Raw genomic sequence first — 21136 nt, 5'->3', positions numbered from 1 at the left:
ATTATAATTTAAAATAAAGTTTTTTGTCGTAAATAGGAATTATTTTCAAGAGAAGTTTGTTTTGTTTTCGTGCGCGTAGGAGACGAGACGTACGAATTAAATCAGTCGAGGGAAGGATAAACGTTAGAAAGGAATTAAAGAGAAAACGAGAGTTTATGTAAAAGAGAGTTATAGAATTTATAGTGATATTTTGTTTTAATTAGAAAAATGTTGAGAGTTGTTTCAGAACGACACGTCAGTGGACGTGGCAGAATGAACACGTGACGGGGAGGTGCTGAGACCTAGCGGAGAACGGAGGAACCGCAAGCGAGGGTTGGCGCACCTGATGGAATTCGGTGACGTCACGGGCTCATACGGAGACGTGGACAGGCCGTGACCTTGTTTTGATCAGCTGTACGGTAACTTAGCGATAAGAAAATAGACTATTGGTTAAATAAATTTAAATTTAAGTGTGTTTTAGGAGAAGAGGAACTTTCAGTATGTAAGTAATTTAATTTAAGAAGTGTATGATGTATAGGCTAGAAGTGTTTCGTTGTAAGTTGTTTATGTTTTTGTTAGTTAAATTCTACCTCGGTTTTAAAAATATTTTTTTGGGATTTGTAAACATTATTAAGGAGGTACACTATAAAATCGATAAGCATTGAGAAAACTGGGAAGGCTAGATTTTGTGTGTAGAGGGAATTTACTCCAAAAGAACAGAGAGACAAAATTAATGTTTTCATTAGGGCGAGGGACCCTAAGGTGAGGCGTTGTGTCCCTGGGAAGAAAGGGAATTGTAGCGCAGACCATAGGAGATGGGCTGGCTACGTGAATTAAGGGTTAGGAGAATCCTGAGAGTTGTGAGTAGTTTGGGGCAGGAGTTCCCCATGGTAGTACCGAAGTGGCTATCCTGTATGGGATAGGGTACCATTTCAATGAAGTTTGTTGGTGGGGTTAGAGCCCCCTGTGTAGTGGGCCTATAGCAGATAGGCACTACAGTGAAATTTTTGGTTATTTTGTGAGGTAAATTCCCTGGAGGTTAAGTAAGATTGGATTCAGTTAGGAAGGAGGGAAATGAGAAACATTGCTGTAGAGAGTTAGTGTACTTGCCTAATGTGAAATTGAATTTTACTAAATTAATTTAGGAGAAAGTTTTGTTCGGTAAATAAATAATAATGGAAGATAGCTAGATAATTAATTAATTTTTTTTGAGTAAGGTGTTTTAAGTAATGAAATAAAATAAGGTGAAGTAATTTGAATAATTGGGGAGGAGTTTCTTTAAGAGTTTAGATAATTGTTTTTGAATTTATTGAGATATTCAGCCAGTGAAGTTTGAGTGTGAGAGATACAGTGAGATTTTAAGGAAATCGGTTGTTTATTAATTAGGACAAATGAGATTTTATGATTAAGAGTCAGTAAGCATAGTTAAAATTTACGACATGATATTTGTTGACAGTTTACAGTTATTAAGGAGAAAACAGAGTAATCTATTTATTTTTATTTTAATGGTTTGAAGATAAGATTATGAATTTTTTTTGGAAGTTTCTTTGGCATGTTGGAATAATTTTTTTTGATTTTTAGAATTTACAGAGAAAATTTAATTGATTTACATTAGTTTGGAAGTATGGAGGTTTAGTGTTCGATTAGCCCTAACTTGATGGTCGGATCCCAAAAGAATGCCGTAAAACCGATAGCCAATTGAGAGGAATGCGGTAGGCGCTTGTGTAGAGAGGGGTTGTGGGAAAACTCCTTGGGACTGATGGCAGATCAGGGGCCCTAAATAGTGTGTGATGCTGTAAAACCAGTGCAGAGAAAGCCTGGTATGCTTAAATTTTTGGGCACAGGTTATGTAAACCTGGGGTTCCATGGGATTTAGTCATGTTAGCTGCTGTGAGACATTAAGATTTCCAGGCTCCATAGTAAATTCAATGTAAATTTTTGTTTTCTTAAAATAATAAATTTGTTTTTAATTTATTTGAGATATTTGATTTGGAACAGTGAATACAGACCCCGAGGAATAAGAGTTATGCTGTGAGAGGAGAAGGTGGTAGGCCTAAAGGGTACAGGCACCACAGAGGTTATTTGTATTGCATAATTTAAATATAAGGAAACTTGAGAATTTGAAATTTTGTTGTTGGTTTGTACACCCATAAGAAGAGTATAGGCAGAATTTTTATTGTTATGAGATGTCTAATTTAATTGAAAAGAAGAAAGTTTAAAGATGCAAGGTAACATTATTATTGTAATAATTGAAAGAGATTAAGAGGTAGAGAGAAATAGGCAGTTTTTGTTTGTAAGTACTAAAGTTTACATATAGAAATTTAGTAACTAAGAATGAATAATAAGTTAAGTCTAGTGTAAAAGTTTTTTTTTAAGTTTGTTAAGTTAAGAGTCACAAGTAAATTTTTTTTTTAGAGAGAATGTCTTTGATAGGAAGTATTAGAAACTTATGGGAAGTTTAGGGTAACATAAATAATGTAGGTAATGAATAATAAATAGATGGTAGGTCTTAAGTTAGGATTAACATTTGAAGCAGAATTTAATTAAGAAGAAGGAAAATAAATAGGCCTAATGAAAAGAACAAAAAAGGATTTTATGGTAAAGCATTTTTTTAAAGTAATAAACAATGAATAATAATGTTGTTTCAGGGTAATGTGTACTAATAATACAATTTTTTTTAGGACCAAAGAACAGGAATTATGTAATTTAAATTAACATGTATTTTTGAAACTGTTACAGATTCCTTAAGATGAGCTGAGCAGCAGTCCAGTTTACAAGATGACAAGAGTTCGAGAGACAAGATACAAGATCACTGAAACAAGAGCCAAGACTGAAGATTCAAGAGAAGAGAAAGCTGGCAGCCATGGACTTACAAGTGGAGATTAATAAGGTCATGTAAAGTTTTATTTTTTTTTATGGAAGACAGTAACTGGAGTTTTTTTTTGTTATAAACATTATTTACAGAACTTTTTAGGTTATAGTAATGTAATGGAACTAGTGAGTTGTGGTAGCTGTCAAAAAGAACTAATACCTTAAGTTTAATTTTTAAAGTTAATTTTCTTAATTTACAGAGGGATTAGTAGTTTTTTTTTAAACCTTATTTAGGTTGGAATTTAAATACAATAGCTTATTATAAATGTGTACGAACAGTTCAAGTTCACAGTACTGATAGGTAGGTCAGATGATCTTATTGATTTTGATGATTTGTTGTTTTGAGTTGATTTTTAAGTGTTGTGAATTAGACAATGAAATAGTTCTGAAAACTTAAATTATTTCAAGCTAAGAAATAGTAAATTTAATTGTAACTCGAAGGACACCAGAATGTAAATTTGTTTTGAATTAGTAATGTTTGAAAATTTTATACTTTACAAGAAAGGTTATAAACAAACAGATCGGATGGAACAAGGATGCAGTAAATCACAATTTCATTTAGAATTATTGATTAGCTTTTGAGGTTATGAAGTAAAAGTAATTATAGTTTAAAAGTTTGAATAAAAAAAAATGTTTTTTTTTATTTGTTTGAAATAGAAAGTTTAAAAGTTAATTAGTCATGATCTAGGTGGGTGATGGGGTGGGAATTGGCCACTCTTTTTCCCTATAACCTCCCTAACATGGCCTTCTATTACAACTAACAGAAATAAAGAAGAAGAAAAATGAAGAATTATTAGTTAGAATGTTTCTTTCATGAAGATACCTGATGAACTTTTTTTTTATTGTTGGGAAGAATAGTAGCAAGATTAATCAGATGTTTTACTCAGAAGAAGAAGAAGAAGAAGAAGAAGAAGACAAAGCAGTTTTATGACTCGACAAGCCAGAGATTGGTGTTTCCCCTCTGCGCTTCTATTGACTACGTTGTTTACTCTCATGGGATAGCTGGTTCGGCACCATGGAGAGAGATTGGTGGGCATTGTGGTTGCCCCCAGAAGAAAAGAAGAGTAGAAGAGGTTATGGGTGGGTCATGTGAACTGACCTTCAACCCAGTTACTTCGTGGGGACTATTTGCTGTATAGAGAAGATCAAGACTCAAGAGTTAGGGAAAATTATTGGAGGTCATGTTTCCCTTCCTTAAGTTTTTCCTATCAAATTATTTGCCTGATTAGATTATGCTAAGGGTGGGATACTTTATGTTAGCAGTTGAATTAATTAATTTTATTTTTTTGTGTGTTTGCATCCTTGCCCATCGATTGCAGTTTAGTAGTTAGTTTTGTATTTGTCAGGCGTGATGGTAATGCCTGTTGATGATGTTTCAGAATTGTAATCTGTTCGTGATGAGGATGGCACAACTCCGAAGCAGATGTGGGGAGAAGTTGTGAGCTGCCCTGGAAGCCAGTCCAGTAGCTGTTGGAGTTGAGTGGTGTTTGCTGATGGCCAGCCCAGGGAGCTACTCTTCTCGACAACACTGACTTCGAGGAGTTGCACCAACCTTCACGAGATAAGAGTTTAATTAATTGAAACACTGTAAGGACACTTAATTTTTTTTGAAGAACGAAAGAAGTATGGTAATAAACGGAAACTGAAAAAAAAAATAATAATAATTATCAAGAATTTGCACATTGTTTAACGAATACTGAGAAACTAAGAACAGTAATTTAATTTGTAAAGAGAGCTTCACTAACAGAACAATTTTTTTTAGAATTGAGAACTCGAGCCTCTGAAGGTTCCTGTGAGAACAAACCAGATAAAAGTTTTACATTTAATTTTATGAATACTTGTTGTTTTAAAATAAATCTTATGCAGAATCTAGATGTATGTTCAGACAGCAAGGAACTAAGAAAATAATTATTTTTGTGAAATGAGGAATTTATAGTTATGGTTTAATGGAAAAAGACAATTTGTAATTTTGAGGTAGCTCGATGGGGCTCGAGCTCTGTGAGGGGAGGGTTATGTCGCGGGTTGAAATTTTGCAGGGTTGTTGAAATCAAATTTAGGGACTTTACTGACGGGACTCTGGGCTGGCTGCTCTGTTCACTCGTCAGCGCAAGTGGCGTGACCATGTAATTGGGGCACGGGGCCGGCGCGGCGCGCTGCGGGCTTGCAGAATTTTGTTTGTTTGTTTGGCCGCGCGCTGGCGCAGCCACGGGCCGCAGTTACTGGGGCGCGCTGTCGTAACAAGCCGCGCGGTGTGGCCTGCACATTGGGGTAGAGGGGGGGGTAGTCTTCCCAGATGTTCTAGTTAGTTGTTTAGTAAATTTGACTTCAATAACGAGCTTTTGTTATGGTAGGCGCGGCAGGGCGCGCGAATTTAAGCGCAAGTGAGTGGTGACTCGGGGCTCACTCAGGCGGAGGCTATGCGTCTCACCTGTGGTCACGAGTTGTTAGTTCGTTCGTGATGTAGGAATTCAAGCTTTCGGGCGGAAGCTATGGTCGACGCCAGAGGCCACGAGTCGTTTAATTTAAGTTAGGTCATAATGTAGTCGTCAAGCTTTCGGGCGGAGGCTATGGCCCTCGTCAGGGGTCACGCGTCATAGTTTTTAAAATGTAATGTTCGTTCGGGATTTCAAGGGCAGGAGAGGCCCCTACGTTATTTTTTTAAAGTAATCGATCAAGAAAGGCTTTTCGGAAAATGTGAGTATGGACTTATCTTTGTTTTAATTTTAAGTATTAATTATGATTTGAGGTATTCGGAAGGACTAGGGAAGTGTTTAGTGAAGTTCTCTCATTCTCTCTCTTGTAAGGTCGTTCAATCGTTAAGGAAGTAAAGAGATTATTGTTTTAAATTGTAATCCCGCTATTTAAATGTTCTTTAAAATGATGTTGAGTATTTGACTTTAAGAATAAAATAATTTTAATTAAGTATTATGTTATTTTGCAAAATCTCCTTAGTTCAGCTCTCACCAGACATCCTGTACGGGATGACGAACCTATGATCCTAGGTACAGTAAAGTATTTTATGAAGTTAAGACTAGTTGATGCCAAGCGAGTTGTTTCTATGTAAAGAGCTACGATTCTCGCCCCCCCCTCTGAAGGTGGATCGTGACAATATTGTAGCACTTTATTATTTTTAGCTTGGTGTGTGGTAAGTTCCACGCGCGTAAATATGAGACACTTAATGTAAATTTTGAAAATTTTCATCATGGGGCCTAAAGTATGCTAAATGATTTTTGAAAGTGTCGGCAGACAGGGTAATAATAACGTCTAGTGTTTGTAGTTTGCCGAACGCAATGTGTCGCTTGTGCCCCTTGCCGTTAAGGCTCCTGTATTAAAAGTGGTTTAAAACCCGTGTTGTTTAGTATTTTTCTAGTGTTTTTAGAAATAGACAAGCAAGGGCAGTATCTTTGTAATGAGGACAACCATTTTAGAAAAAAACTATTATTATTGTAATTGCTTCCTGCCCTTAGTTTATTTGATATCATGGATAAAAATTGTGCTCTCAAACACTGTTGCATTCCCCCTTACTTCAAAATTAATACTTCCCCGCCCCCCCTCCGATTTACAGGGAAGGGTTACAGTATCACAATGACAAAATTTAAAAACCCAAAAACATTTCTTTAAATAAAACAAATCTTCCCCGACACTCCCTGTCGGTGACAATGGAAGCTTACAAGCAACCCGAAACAATTTCTAACACAAATATTCACAATAACTAAATGTTTATAATGTGTTGGACCAGTATCCAATAGCAATTACTGACGTGTAAGATTTATAAGCACAAATATAATATTTTTGTACGTAGCATTTTTTAAGTTATACTTATTTAGGCGTGTTATGAAAAATGATGAGAATGAATTCTTACGATGCGCGCGCAGAATTCTCGAGTTTGCACTGAGTCGGATCCAGGCTCGCGTGGGAAGAAGGGCCCGTGTTTAGAAACGAATGTTGTTACTAGTTCTTCCGCGGGCTACGCGACCAGTCGTAACTTCTCTTCTGCGCGCGTTTAATCCCACCGCGACGCGTGGGAGGTGCGAATTTTGCGTCTCGCCACCGGACAGCGATATTCGTTTGTCTTCCCTGCACTCTCCGGCGCTGGAGAGAGAATGGAACGAATGAACTGAATGAATTATGGCTCAAGACCTCTGTCTACGCAGGCACACACACAGGATGTGCAGAGCATCAGGAGAAAAAAAAATACGCGATTTGATAACGGTTTACGAAAGCATTTAAGAATGCGCTGAGGGCGGGCGAGTAATTATTTTTCCGTGTTTAATTTTTGAACTGAATTTTTAGAGTGATAACGGCCAAAATCCGTGTTTTTAAAATAATGTTAGGGACACGAAACACTCGGTCGAGATTTTTGAAAGCGCTAGAGAGACTTGCATTACACCTTTATTTCTCTGCCATATAATGGTATGGTTATCGCTCAAGTCTCGTAGTCGCCTTGCTCTTAGAGGCGATACCGTGCTAGAATCACCAGCGAGCGTCGCACTAAAGCTGGAGTCACAATACCACGACAGGTCCGATGCGCTCAGCAGCCAATAGAATACGCGCCCCGACGACCCTCAAAGAAATATATTTTACTTATAATTGTGTCGTGCCGCACGACGGAAAGCCAAACGGAAAACTTACAAAAACTAAACTTCAAGCTATTTACCCACTTGATAAATCTTTATGATGAAAAACGAAATTTCGTTTACGCGTGGGTATACTTTCACCTTTGTAGTGTGCCTTCGTCTGTTCATATAATTGTGTTTATGTTCAATGTTATTATTGTACATTGATCAAGATTTAGTTTAAGAATTGTCTAGTTAATTGAAGAACTTTTAATTAATCAAGTTCAGGCTAATGGTATTTTGTATGACATTGGGTGGAAGGACACAAAAAAAAAAAGATAAAAAATCATGGGCTGATTTAGCATGTTTTTTTCTCTTCTACACTTTTTTTTAGTGCATTCTGTACTGCATTTTATAAACGCATTTGGCAACAAAAATAGTTTTTTTTTGTCGTGGTGTTGTGACCTGCGCTATTAAACCTGCCGTGCTGGAACGCTACATGACGAAACGCATTAACTAAGAAACACACAAGAAAGAATTTTCTAAGTTATGCCAGTTCTAAGTGATGCGTTTCTAAGTTATGAGATTCCGAGTTGTGTAGTTCGGCGTTGTGTGAATTTTTAAGTTACGTGTTTATAAGTTGCGTGTTTCTTAGTTATGGGGATTTTTGACGTGACAACGTCTAATAAATCGATGAACGCCGGCTGCACGCACGAAAAAGTGTCCCGTTACGCACATTGTCCCGTTACGCTCATTGTTCCGTTACGCTGTGTTACGTTACGCTGTCGGCGAGTGCAGTAATAATAGGTTGTGTTACAATTGACTAAAAAATTATGGTGATTCATATAATTGATGATAGATAATTATTACAGTTTATTTACATGAAAACTTGTTCATAATTATATTTGAACTTTATAGCTAAACGCCAGTTTTTAAAATTAATTACAAGTCATCTACACGTGAACTGTTTCGTCGACTGCTTATAAAGTGAAGTGGCTACGGCAGTTGTGAGTCGTGCGTGTGCGAGACGGCCCGCGGTCCGGTCTCTGTCCGGCGGCCACCGGCCGGCAGCAGCAGGCGGGCGGCCCGCCTGTCACACTCACGTGGGGCCGGCCGGCTAAGTATAGCGGCGCCCTCGCCCTGCCAGTGACATACAAGGGCCGGGGTTCGGCTCCTGCCAGCGCTGCCCCGCGGATCGTTTTACAACGTCGCCGCGCCGGGGGAGACGTAGTTGCAGGCCCACCCGCCAGATGGCAGCAGCTTTCACAATACCGGCCGTCCATGAAATAATGTCCACGTTTCTATTCACAAACAAATCAATTTAGAGACCTGCAAAATTCGCGGTTTCGATGGCCTTCAGGTTAGACTGCACGTTCCCCTGTACACTCGGGCAAATAACGCAAGTTCATTGGCTGCCGACTTGTAAGTCGTCTCAGCTGGTTTGTCTGTGATTCGATCCTTCTTTGGTTGAGGGTTTATAACTGGTTGAGATTCGTCCAGATGAACAGTAAGCCAATAGCAAAATTATCTAAGAGGTATATGTGTTTGAATTCACCGAATGAATCCGCGAATTTTGCAGGTCTCTACAAATCATACATAAAATGGAAAGTAAACTGACCTCCAAATGTTCAATATGTACACCTTTAGTTATACGGCACACATCCAACCTAAAATCCAAATCTTTGGTTAACAAGTCCGGAAGCAATAGCTTCTTCGACGTCGTGTCTCAACTCCGGAAAAATCATTAGGTAGGGGCGGAACGTGGATCCGATCTTTCACATAGCTTTCTTGCAGATAGCCCAGTCTTTCTCCACATGGATATGCGCTTATTATAAATGATAGAACTCTTAAACGAGGTGTAATATTGGCAATACTTGTACGTAACGAAATTAAAAACTAAAACTGTTTCAACCTCCCTAGCTGAGAGTGCGGCTGAACCCGAGTACCTATTCCTAAAGGTTAATGTCAGCAGCCAGAAAGTCTTGTCTTGTCATGTGATGTCATGGTGATGAACTTGAAGCAGCTCTTATCTCAGTAGCTTCGTCGAATGAACGTCATAATATCGGGCAGTTTGAACACTTTTTTTTAATGAAACAAGACATATTTCCAAGATTTTTTTTTATTTTCCGTGTAAAAGAGTGCTTTAAAATTATATTACACTTGAAATTAATTACATGTTATTAATGTCATTAATACTACCCGCGGTTTAGGCCATTATTTTTTTTATCCTATTCGGTGTAGTTCGTTGACCTTATTTCGCGTAAGCCTACCTGTGCAGTTAACTATAAAGTTTGATCTGAAATGTCCTTTAGTTCCTTCTTCGCAAGCAATGGCACCACGTCTTCTGACACACTGTTGAGGAAAGAATTCCGGATCTGTTCTTAGCAGGAAGCCGAATAGTAGACATCGTACATTTTATGAATGAAATGAGGGTAGTCTATGAGCACCCAAACGTCTGCACACTAGGACGTTTTGAGCTCCAGAGTGAGCAAAGAAATGGCATTGATTTTAAACTAATCTATTACTGTCACATCTGTGAGAAACGCTAGATAATATCTTCTTTCCCAATGAAAAATAAAATGAAGTCAATATGTGGAGTATATAGGCATTGGATATTACCATGATGAAAACATCTACAGTGTAATGGATATCTCAGCTTCACCTGAAGTTGAAATACAGAAGCTGGCGGGAAAATTACTTGGCGTCTGTAATCGTGATTAGCAGCTCTCCTTATAGCTTCCAGTTTTTGATCAGTAATGGTGAAGAACCTTCTCTTCAATAAAGAACTCCATACTGAGTCAATTAAATTTGCCCGGCACTGCGCAAGTATGAAGACACCAGTGGTGTGACAACAGAAAAATGAGGAATATTTGTTTCTGAGACAGTGTCAAACGTGATAAATATACGATACACTTATTTCAACTACACTTATTGACGCGAATCACACGTAGTTTACAACTATTTTTTGGAGAGGGTATTCAACTACAGAAATAATAAATATATTTTAATTAAGAAAGTCAAACAACTGGTGGAAATATGATAAAAGTAATTTTCCTAGGATTTTGAATAACAAGTGCAAAAATTCAAGAAGTAATCCCAGGAATACAACGTAATTTTAAAGTTGCGATTATTTCTTTTCGTGACTATAAATATCCAGGATAGTTTTATATTTGTTCATATTTGCTGTAAAACAATATCCAGAGTGTCATATTTTGACTCTGTAAATTTCCTTTGCCTTTTTTCTTCAGGTCCATGATTGAGTTGCCCCGCACAATATTCATCTCATATATTTGAACGAGATTTCGCGTAAATTGCGGCGAGTACATTTACTTTTTGGACTGGTGAACTCAAAGTACTTCTTATTTTTGCTGAATATCTCTCTTCTTGTGAACACTATACTTTTCAGTCGGCATTAAGAAAGGCGGTTTCACCTCTTTAATTTAATTTCATTTAGTATCACGAAATATCTGTAATTTTAGTGTTACCGCAGGGTGGTTGGGCAGCCTGTGAAGACCACGCGTAACGTTCCTCGGGTAAAAAGAATGAGAAAAACTGTCGGAATAGCGAAATGGTAGAGAAGAGACGAGTTTAGAAAGTGAGCAAGCTCAAAATACTCGTCTGTGAGCTACTCAGAACCGTGCTTGTTTTGTACTTGTTTTGAAGTGATTTTCGTTGCCCGTGGCATTAATTCCACAGATTCGCCCATCGGCAGCAGTGTAGCTCTCGACACTCGACAACACCAGTGTTTTCCCTGGAGCCGTCGGAACCTTTGAATATATATACTGTATAGAAGTCGCCAGCCCAGGTTAAAATTTCTAATACGGTTTTGAGGTAGTTGGTTAATTCACCGCTGCAATCGCCACCATCTCTAGGGCATCGACTTGTGGTGGTCCCTAGCGGACAAGTGTCGAACTCTTCAAACACCCCTTCCCCCTCCCGGTGAACTACCTTGAGCTGCAGTGAATGATCGATGAGGGGTGCGGGGAATGACAGCTGGCGACAGCGCTGCGCTCTAACGTGTAAATAACAACTAAGACGATACAGGGCGTTACGGCAGCGCACTGCAGCGGTGAAGTTCCCAAGCTGCTCATCATACGCTTCTGAAAAACGTAGAGTAAATCCTATCCACTCGCGACTTCTATACAGTATATATATTCAAAGGTCGGAACCGAGCGCGAGGAAGGAGGCGCGAAGCTGTCGGCGCGGAGCAGCGGCCGACCTCCGCCGGTTTACCCGCGCTGGAGCCTGTTAGCGGCACCACGCTTTCACTCGCGCACCAAACATTTACATCTGCGAGTCTGGCTCGCCTGGTCGCCGGTGCTTCTAGCGCGGCACCGCCCCTGGACTGGCTCGCAGTCTTCTCGTCGTGCGCAGGGTAACCCATAGGGTCTGAAGATGAAGGCGCAATGCAAGTCACTTGAGTGCTCTATGCCAGTTGTTTATTGCCTAAAAATTATTTTGAAAACCCGCGTTTTAGAAATTTTTCACTCTTCTAAAAATAAAGTTTAAAACCGAAATACAGAAACAAAACTACTCATCAGTGTACTCTCAATTGATCTAGGGTATCACGAGCAGTTTTCGAACCACCGGGTTTGTTCTGAAGCTCTGCGCACCGCGCGTGTGTCCTACTAGGACGCGCGGGTGTTGGATGTTTTTTTTAACTTGATATTTGTTTGAACTGCACTGGGGAAATAATTATTTAAGTTAAAATTTATAATACATGATTGTAGACACACTACTCATACATAATTTATTCCCCACGCTTTTAAGTTTACGAAATGCCGAAATTGTTTTAGTTAATTAATTAAGAGGAAATTTAAAATCAGGTCTATTATTGTTGAAACGAATCCTGTATACACCCTGGACCAACTGAAACGTGAGTCGAGAAAAAAAATATATTCGCACATAAATATGAATTAAATTCTTTTGAATTTAATGACCAAAAATGTGTACAAGAAAATTTGATCGTCAAATTGAATCGTTATGATTGCCAAAATAATTGTGAATACCTAAGATAAATAAGTAGTTTAATCATAGCCACGGAAGATAATTTATGGTATGAAATGCTAAAAAATAAGTAGAATTAATTGAAACCTAGTATTTCATTATTAATTTGTTTTGTGGGTTCAAAAATTGTCGCAAGATGACTCACCAGTAAATTCACATCAACTTTAATTTATCTTCAATTGTTTACATTTAAGTCCAGTGCAAAACGTTGTGAAATGTTGCGTTCCTTGTTCGGTCTTAGCTCATCTCGGTGTAGAATAGGCTCTAACTAGAATTTATCGAAAAATATGCTCATAACAGCGTTAATTCGGTTGCCTGAGTCGAGGATCCTCAGGTGTAACGAAGTCATCGAGGGCAATGGACACAGCGGTGTTGCGTATCATTTGCGAGGCCACCAAAAGGAAGATATAAAAACGGCCAATTTCAGTTATTTGCCGATTTATCTAGCACAAACAGTCTTGTTCAAACAACACGTACCGTGTTTCAGCGGTGTCAATACAGGCGATAAAAGATAACCGTTTGGCTTTAGTTCCCTTGTTGACTAAATTCACTTCGAGATACGATTCTAATATTTCCGTGGAGCAGTAGCGCGTTAGCGGAGGTCATAGCTAATGCATTTTTAGTAGGTACTAACATTTATAACGTGACCATGACAAGTTTATTTTATTTTAAATCATATTATATTGATACACAAGGAAGCACTTTACTGTTCAGTGCAGTGATTAGTATGATTATTACGTAATAGTGTCCCGAAAATAAATGTGTGGAATCATTGCAAGAAAGGATGCCATTAGAACACTTGTACGCGACCTCATTGCCAATAACTACATACCGAGAAAATTGGCGATTTCAATGACCTATAGGAGAGACTCTATAATTCTAAATGCACTCGTGTAAATGACACCTGCTCATTGGCTACTAACTCGTGACAACTGTTAACTGGGAGGCTTGTGATTCGATACTTCTTTTGTTGAAGATTTTTTCATTGGCTCCAAGGCCTTAAGATAAACTGTGGCCCTAACACCGAAGCAGAAAAAAGGTAAACGTATTTGGATTCTAGTCTATCGCGAAATGAATCCGCGAATTTTTCTGGTCTCTGCCAATAACAAATCTGCCGCTAAAAAAGTGCCGAATCACGGACAACTCTTTAGAATCTCTTTCTTATTTAGCAGTCAATGAATATATGTCATCAGCCCGAGTATACAGAGGACTGTGGATTCTATCGTTCAGGTCATCGAACCCGGTACACCAAGTTAATCTTCGTAGTAACGAGTAAACTTAAAAAAATCCACATACATGTTTCTGTAAGTTTTCCTTTTTTAACGTGGTAAATTCATGCATATAAACCAGTTGACACGTAGGTACGTGTCAAATTCAATAAATCTCGACATGTATTAAGCAAGGACATAACTAGACTAGTTTCCAGCCGGGGCAAGAACTCACCACTCACCTTAGCAGAACCCCCCCCCCCCTTCCCTCGTTTTTTTTTTTACAAACCAGCCACCACATATTAATTCCAATATCCCAGCTATTTTTGATTCAAGTTAGATGGCAAATAAATATAATTATTTGCGGTCGTTTCATTTTTTTAAATAAATCGCAAGTTGGATAGTACGTGAAAAATACCATATTTTTACAATATACATGTTCATGTTTGTATCTTGCAATACAAACCATTTAATTCATATATCCTCCAAAATTTGTTTAATTCTAACACTATAACATTCAAGTAAATATCTATAGTAAAAATTACTCTGCCAGTGTAGCGCCCTCCCTAATGCGGCGCTCGCACCCGGGGCACAAGTCCCTCATCTAGTTACGTCCCTGCGTATTAGTTGTGTTGAAAGCGCATCGTGCATGCAGGATGTCCAGCCGGACTTCCGGGAATTAGTCGAGAGCGAACCAGTTGTGGTTTCTGATTGTCCGCTGCGCGCTTGGCCACTACTGCCCTAGTCTGGCCTGAACCTTGGGCTGCTGCAGATAGCGTGTTGCGAAACAGACACCAGCACTTGACCGCGGCAACGGCCACTGGGCTATCGGGTCGACGACCTCAGCATTTTCACCGCCTCTCTCACTGCCCACAACGTCGTCCAGCGTCCAGCCTCGTGGGAGGGTTCCCTGCAAAAAGACCGCCTCACCCTTACTCAAGGCTTCTGGCGCGCAGTGTTGCCAGATCTGTAACACGTTACGAATAAGTTGAGAGGCGATTCTTTGGAATTCTGAGTTCAAGGGAAGCATTTTAAGAATCCATTTGAGTAATTCACAGTGTCGTTCGTCTATACCTACTATCGTGCTCAAAAATCTGTAATAAATCACCTCCTTTTAACTTAAAACAAGAAAAAATTCACACACAAATATTGATAGGAATTCATACGAAAATTGTAATGCTCACTTGATAAATAAACCATTATCAATACCTCCGATTTCAATTACGTAGGTATTATATTTGGCAACAGCACGCGCAGAAACAAGGACAGCGCTTACGGCAGTCGGCGTGTGTTGGAGAGAGAAAGCGCCCATTTTTTTCACACTGCAATCTAACCTGGGACGTTCGTCAAGATGGCCACCGCTCTTTCGGATTTCATGTTCGAATTTGCGCGATAATCATTGCCCAGTTTTAATAATTTCGTGTCCAAATAACATAATTTGTATGAAAAAAAATTTAAGGTCTGTTCCTCCGAGTTGCTCTTCTAAAGAAAAATATGTAGGCTACAATCTCCCGAAAAAACGTGATTAGACAGCTACTGTCGTTCAGCTTATGTTGGAAGCGCTACGATTGAAATGCTAGTACCTGATTTTTTAAATTAATAAATTATTAACGTCTATTCTTACGCCGAGGCTTGCAAGACTAGGTACCTACAGTTTTATAAACACCCTCACGCCCACGTAGAGTTCGAACCCGCAACGCAAGTGTTATAAGTATTCTAATTTGATATAAACAACGATACATGCTTTTCTTACATTTGGTATACTTTCAGACTTTTGTTTTTATTAAATAGGAAATATAAATTCGTCATTTGAGGAAGAGAGTAACTGAATCTAGATATTAGATCCATACTAAGTAATAGTCATAAATCCGTCTTTGATAAGGATTTAATATACAAAAAAAAAAAGGCCCAAAGTTTTATTCAGAAGACTTTTTATCGACTGAAATTTTAACTCATCTTTTGGGGAGGGGGGTTTACAGGCCTGAGGACCACCCTCCCCCCACCCTTTCGTAAGACCGAAAAAAAATTTAGAAGTCACCTCTGCAAATTTATAGTATAAAACTAATCTAATGGAGTCAACCAAACTAATCTATAAATCTACAAAACTGTTTATATAAATAATGGTTTATGAGTGGGAATTAATTTTTTTTTAGCGAAACCAATACTCGTATTTTTTTGGTGGAAATAATCAAAACGAATTATTTCATAAATTAATATTGCTGAAAATTGCATGTTTTATGCTTGATGTAATAGAGCGGTTTATAAAACCAACAAACAAACCTGACGTCTACACCGTTACACCCAAACATGTAGCGCCATCTATTATGTAAGTAAAGAACTAAATTAAGCGTTGAGGCTCGCTTTACAGAGTAGATAGCGCTGCCGTGATCGTGCCGTATTGTACGCAGATGAAATTTGTGTTTGATTCGTACTTAAGTTACTGTTGTATTTTTTAATACCGTAATGCATTTGCGCATTCTTATAAAATTTTTGAGGGTACATGCGACACTGGCATGATGATACCCAGCATGATTATGATGGTATAAAGGAATAAAATTACACTAACGCCGGAAATTAAACAACTCGTCACCCCGTCCGTCAACTGTCCGTCAATCACGTGACCTGCAGCCAATAAGGTGGCCCGAAATATTCCACACATCCGTTCGTCAAAAGCTTGGTAATTTCATACTTTTGACGGACGGACGGATGTCATTTAAGGTGTTTGCGTGTATAATCTTATTATATTAAAAGGCATTAAAGTTTGTTTAATTGTTTAGCTGCTTCCAAAATTATTTCTTAACTTACGTTTGAACACATTTGAAAAGCTGTTTTTAGAAACAAAAATAGCCTGAGTCACAGAAGTGTATTAATTACGCACTGGAAATGTGAAAATAAATATCAGAGTGAAAAAATAAATTGAGTTTCATGATTTATAAATATTTAGATTACACGATTTTTGTTAACTAGGTACATAAGAGAAAATTTCCCCAAAATTTAAGTTTTCTCAACAGTTGTCAGCACTGAAATGGAAAAATACTATGACGGACGAGCGGAGTGTTGTACATCACTCGGCGGCCGACATACGAACGAATGACGGACGCGACGGGCTATTGTTATTCAGGCTCTAGGTTTCTGCAGTGACAGACGCAGGGGGTTAATGGGGATATAAATGTTCCCCTCACCGAAGTAATGAAATAAAATATGGGGTGTGGCTGCGTAATGGAGACGGCCGTGTGTTGTACGTGAATACGTGTACCTAACAGGTAATATTTTTCTATACAAAATATAAAATACACTATTTCATGTATGTTATAATCGTGTTTTAACACTAAGAAGTCATCATCCACTTGCATAATTTCAACCGCCCCAGCTGCAGATGTACCTACTGGCACCGTCGTTGATCCGCTAGGCCGCATTCATTCTTTTACGTTCCCGGCACTGCTTCACTCGGTCATATGGTGTTTTATTGATATCATTCGATTACTTTTGGGAAGCCCTATCCAACCGTATACGATCTCCGTATTTGGATTTGGCTTTTTGACACGTATAGGCCGACATTATTTTTATATTTTATTTTAACACCATATATATTCACTGTAACTATTTTACACTAATGTTTTATACATGCAATCGATGGATTTTGACGAGAGATGACGATTGAAACTCAAACGAACGTCGTAGTTTCTCTGAGTCAAAAGTTATACTAAATGTAAATCTCGAAACGCAGCAAAATTACCTCAAAATGGCGGCGCTTTCCCCCTCCACCGCGCTATGCGTCACAGTCCTCACTTAGCGTAACGACATCTTTGATCCTTTAGCTATCCAGTGGTGTAATTAAATTTTGTATGGAGATGATAGATATGTAGCTGCAGCACCAAACTGTATCCCCCGATTTTGTTATCATTAGTTTTTTGAATTGTCTCCCACTATGGAAGCAATATTAAGGACGCATTCACGTCAAAATTGACAAAATATCATTGAAGACCGTATGTTACTGTGTCAGAAGCCACGGCACCTACGGCTACTGCTGTAGGTGCACATGGCAGTGTGTAAGTCATTTACACATCGAAACAAAGGCAAACAAAAAATTAAAATGCATTTTTTTTTCATATCCTTACTTTTTTCCTAACCACTGAGTAATACGGCATTGAGATACTCCAAGTTTTTAGCGGAAATGACCGATTTAATGGTCAGGTTAGGTACAACAATTTAATCGCGTCTATCGGTGTACGGTTGGTATAAAATAATTACAAATAAGAACTGTAACGTTAATATAGTGATTTAAATTTGTATTTTGTTTTAATACCGAAGCCGAGACTATTTTCCACGATAAATATCCTGTTGTCGCTGCCCTACTGTTTACTTGATACTGGCTGCTGCTTGATCCTCTGGTTCTCCAGAGATTCCAAGGAATATAGCGTAACAGATGCTGTTTTAAAAAAAGCGGGATTTTTATAGTTAGTACATACCTTACGGCCGCGGCCAATACTTTTTTCTGTCCTAATTTGTTTTCCATTTCAAGTGACTATTGAACAATATTTACTCGAATTAAAAAAAAAATCGCGAGTCTTTCATCACTAGGCTTACTCCCCAGTGATGTGTTAAAATCTAACCTCGGTAACGAACAAATTCATGTGTTCTCATGTTGCTCATGCTGCAAATAAACTTATAATACGAAACTCGGGCACGAAATTAAACGTATAATTTTTTAAAATAATGCCGAGCTGATAAATAAAGCATAGTTGCTTTTCAAATACCAAAATTTCTGGATGCGAATCTCATACATACTTTCTGCCCCCGCCGCTATAATTCTCTGCCTGAATCGTAAATGTTGCTTACCACCATCAAACGCAGATAGCAGTTAGCAGCACGAAAGAACGGAAAATTTTAAACTCGTAGAAACAGCTCCGACAGAATACTGGCTTTGGACCTGATTTCAGGCAAGGAATTTTATTTAAAACCTGCTATCCTTGTTAAAATTCACTAAAAATTGAATACTATAAACATTGCGCACACGATAGAAGTTATACTTCTATGACATTACTAAAATATTAACCTGAAACTTTTTTTTAACATATTATAACACTAAGTACATAGTTGTATATTTGTTTTTGCTTAAATGAATGAAATCAGTATGTAAATACTTCCTACAAAAAAAACCTTAACCTGATTGAGCTGATTCAACGTTATATTTTATTATTTTTATTAAAAATGTTTAAATCAATTCAGTGACGAGATTTGAACCTCGCCCCATGAGGGTACTAAGTGTGCCCTCTAACGCTGTGCTAGGAAACCTCCTGGGATTAATTTTTTCTATGCATTTTAGTTTACCAAATATATTTCGGGGTAATTTCACTATCATATAGATCCATTTGGAACACCAATATTTTTGGTATGTACCCTAATGTTTACGAAATTGGCCATATACGGGTTTACGTTGCTACACGTGGATCCGCCATCTTTGCTACACATTTCCGTTCGTTGACTTCTGTATAATTTTCACGAAATCACTCCTACCAAATGCCGTACAACGCGAGAGCAGTTCTCAGTTCGCGTGGTTTCTTCTGAAGCAGCGCTGCACACCGCATGTGTGCGACCTGATTGGGGGAGGACGGGTCAATCTCCCCAACTACCTTCCAGTTCGCTGCTTCAACGAGTTGGACCGTAATACCCACCAGTCTGCTGAGTCGTTACGGTGCTTCTGACTGGAACAAATATCCCGCTATGCTGTCGCTCGCAGGCGCGTTAGGGAATAAGTCGAGAGTCACACAGCGAACAGGTTCCAGCGCAGAGGTTGAACTTCAGAGCAATAACCTGTGTCGTCGACTTCTAACCGACCTGAGAAGTGCTTAAGATGGTGGAGGGGGAAGGGGGGGGGGGGGGTGTTTACTGCCAGATCGAGTCACGAGCCTCTCAGAATGAAAACGAGACAGAGGAAGCCCGGATGGGTTAGTGCTTTCCTACTGGTCGGCAGAATAAGGTAGGTTAACAACTTCTTTGGAATCTCTTCGTTCATGAAGCTTCAAATTATTGGTTTTATGTTTACTGCAAATTTGACGTACTCTTACGTGGTCTCATTTACTATCCATTTTTGTGGCCTTCTCTAATATTCTGTCATAAGTCATTTCAAAACAAATACGAATCTTTAACCTTTGTTGAACAAAAATCACTGTTGAAAATTATTATTGATTTCACACTACGAGTATGTATTAGTTTCAGAAGTATACGTGTTACAAAATAAATATTTGATTTGCAATACATTCTATAATTTAAAAATATTTGCTGTTCGGAGTATGTCACAAATTGGAATTTAAAATTTTTCTTTGCAAATATTTTAATGGACTTAATTTCCCTCTGATTTTTTTTTTGTTGGGAGAAATAGCATTCTATGTATTTTAACGTCAGTTTGCTGAATTTTCTGAAAAGTTATTTGGCCTATCTATGATTCTAAATTTAATTTACCTGATTACTATGTTGGAGCCGTCACTCATCCAGAAAGTTAGAAATTTATTTAATTGAAAATTAAAACAAACCTCGTTCACTGCCCCCAAATCACAGAAATGTAATTTTTAATAGTGCGATAAGACAGAAGGATATTTTTCTTATTTTTCCAAAAAAATTGATGAAACGTATATTGGATTTAAATTATTTACCTGAGTTGCAGATAGTGATGGTTTTGAAAACAATCACATTTAATGCAAACCCTAAGCAACATAATTAATAACTAGAAAATAATTTCATTTATTTATGTGAAGAATACAGAAGGACTTGGGCCACATTTTATTTAATAACTTGTAATTGTTGAATGCTACAAATTATACTATCGTCAAATAATATTTCTGTTCAACATACCATATTAACAATTACACTATTATGAATTTATACTTTACAGGTTCCACAAAAAGTTATATAAAGAGTGACGAAACATTTATCTTTATATTATTTGTGCCAGAAAAAATATTTCAGGTTTTATCCAAAAAACCCATGACCAAGAACTAGAGAAATACTCAAACAATTTGGTACTTATTCGTAAATGGACGTTCATTAATTTTGTGGAATCTATTGTGACCATGCTACATTTTTTTTTTTGGCAAAACAGGGAGAAATACATTAACATTTATGTAAGAAATGCAAGTAAAAATTTACATGTTTGTTTCACGACCCATTGTTTTTTTTAAATGAACATATTAATATAGCCTATAGAACAATATTCGGAAATGTGTTTATTAGACACAGTTGTAAATTAAAATTTTGAGTAAAAATTATAAATGATAAGTAGTTGACCACATTTCATCACTATGAAATTTTAGCACACATATTTAATAATGTCATACAGTATTCTTAATTTAGATTTTATTTAAATTTTTCTTACAAAATAACATTGGAATATATATTAATAAGATTTAAAGTTTCACATTTTTAAATAATGACTTCAATTTGAAATAAAAGTTGTTAAAACTTTGCTGAAATAAGGATCAAGAGAATCCAGCACACATGTTACAGTTTTTATTATAT

General features: G+C 37.8%; 1 protein-coding gene across 3 annotated transcripts in view; it reads left to right on the top strand.

Annotated features, from left to right (window-relative positions):
• Positions 1–383: 383 nt before the first annotated feature.
• Positions 384–21136, top strand: part of LOC134530499 (acidic mammalian chitinase-like) — a 35137-nt gene continuing 14384 nt past the window's right edge. The window contains exons 1-2 of one of the 3 annotated variants that reach the window (XM_063365364.1): positions 384–481; positions 2719–5544. The gene's annotated coding sequence lies outside the window, so the exon portion shown is untranslated. Of the gene's footprint in view, positions 482–2718; positions 5545–16659; positions 16885–19536; positions 19602–21136 lie in introns of those variants that run through there. The other 2 variants (XM_063365366.1, XM_063365365.1) reach the window with 2 other exon arrangements.

The sequence above is a fragment of the Bacillus rossius genome, chromosome 3 (assembly GCF_032445375.1).
Source record: "Bacillus rossius redtenbacheri isolate Brsri chromosome 3, Brsri_v3, whole genome shotgun sequence".
Taxonomy (NCBI): domain Eukaryota; kingdom Metazoa; phylum Arthropoda; class Insecta; order Phasmatodea; family Bacillidae; genus Bacillus; species Bacillus rossius.
The sequence above is the reverse complement of the archived record's forward strand: the minus strand, read 5'-3'. Positions and strand labels throughout refer to the sequence as shown.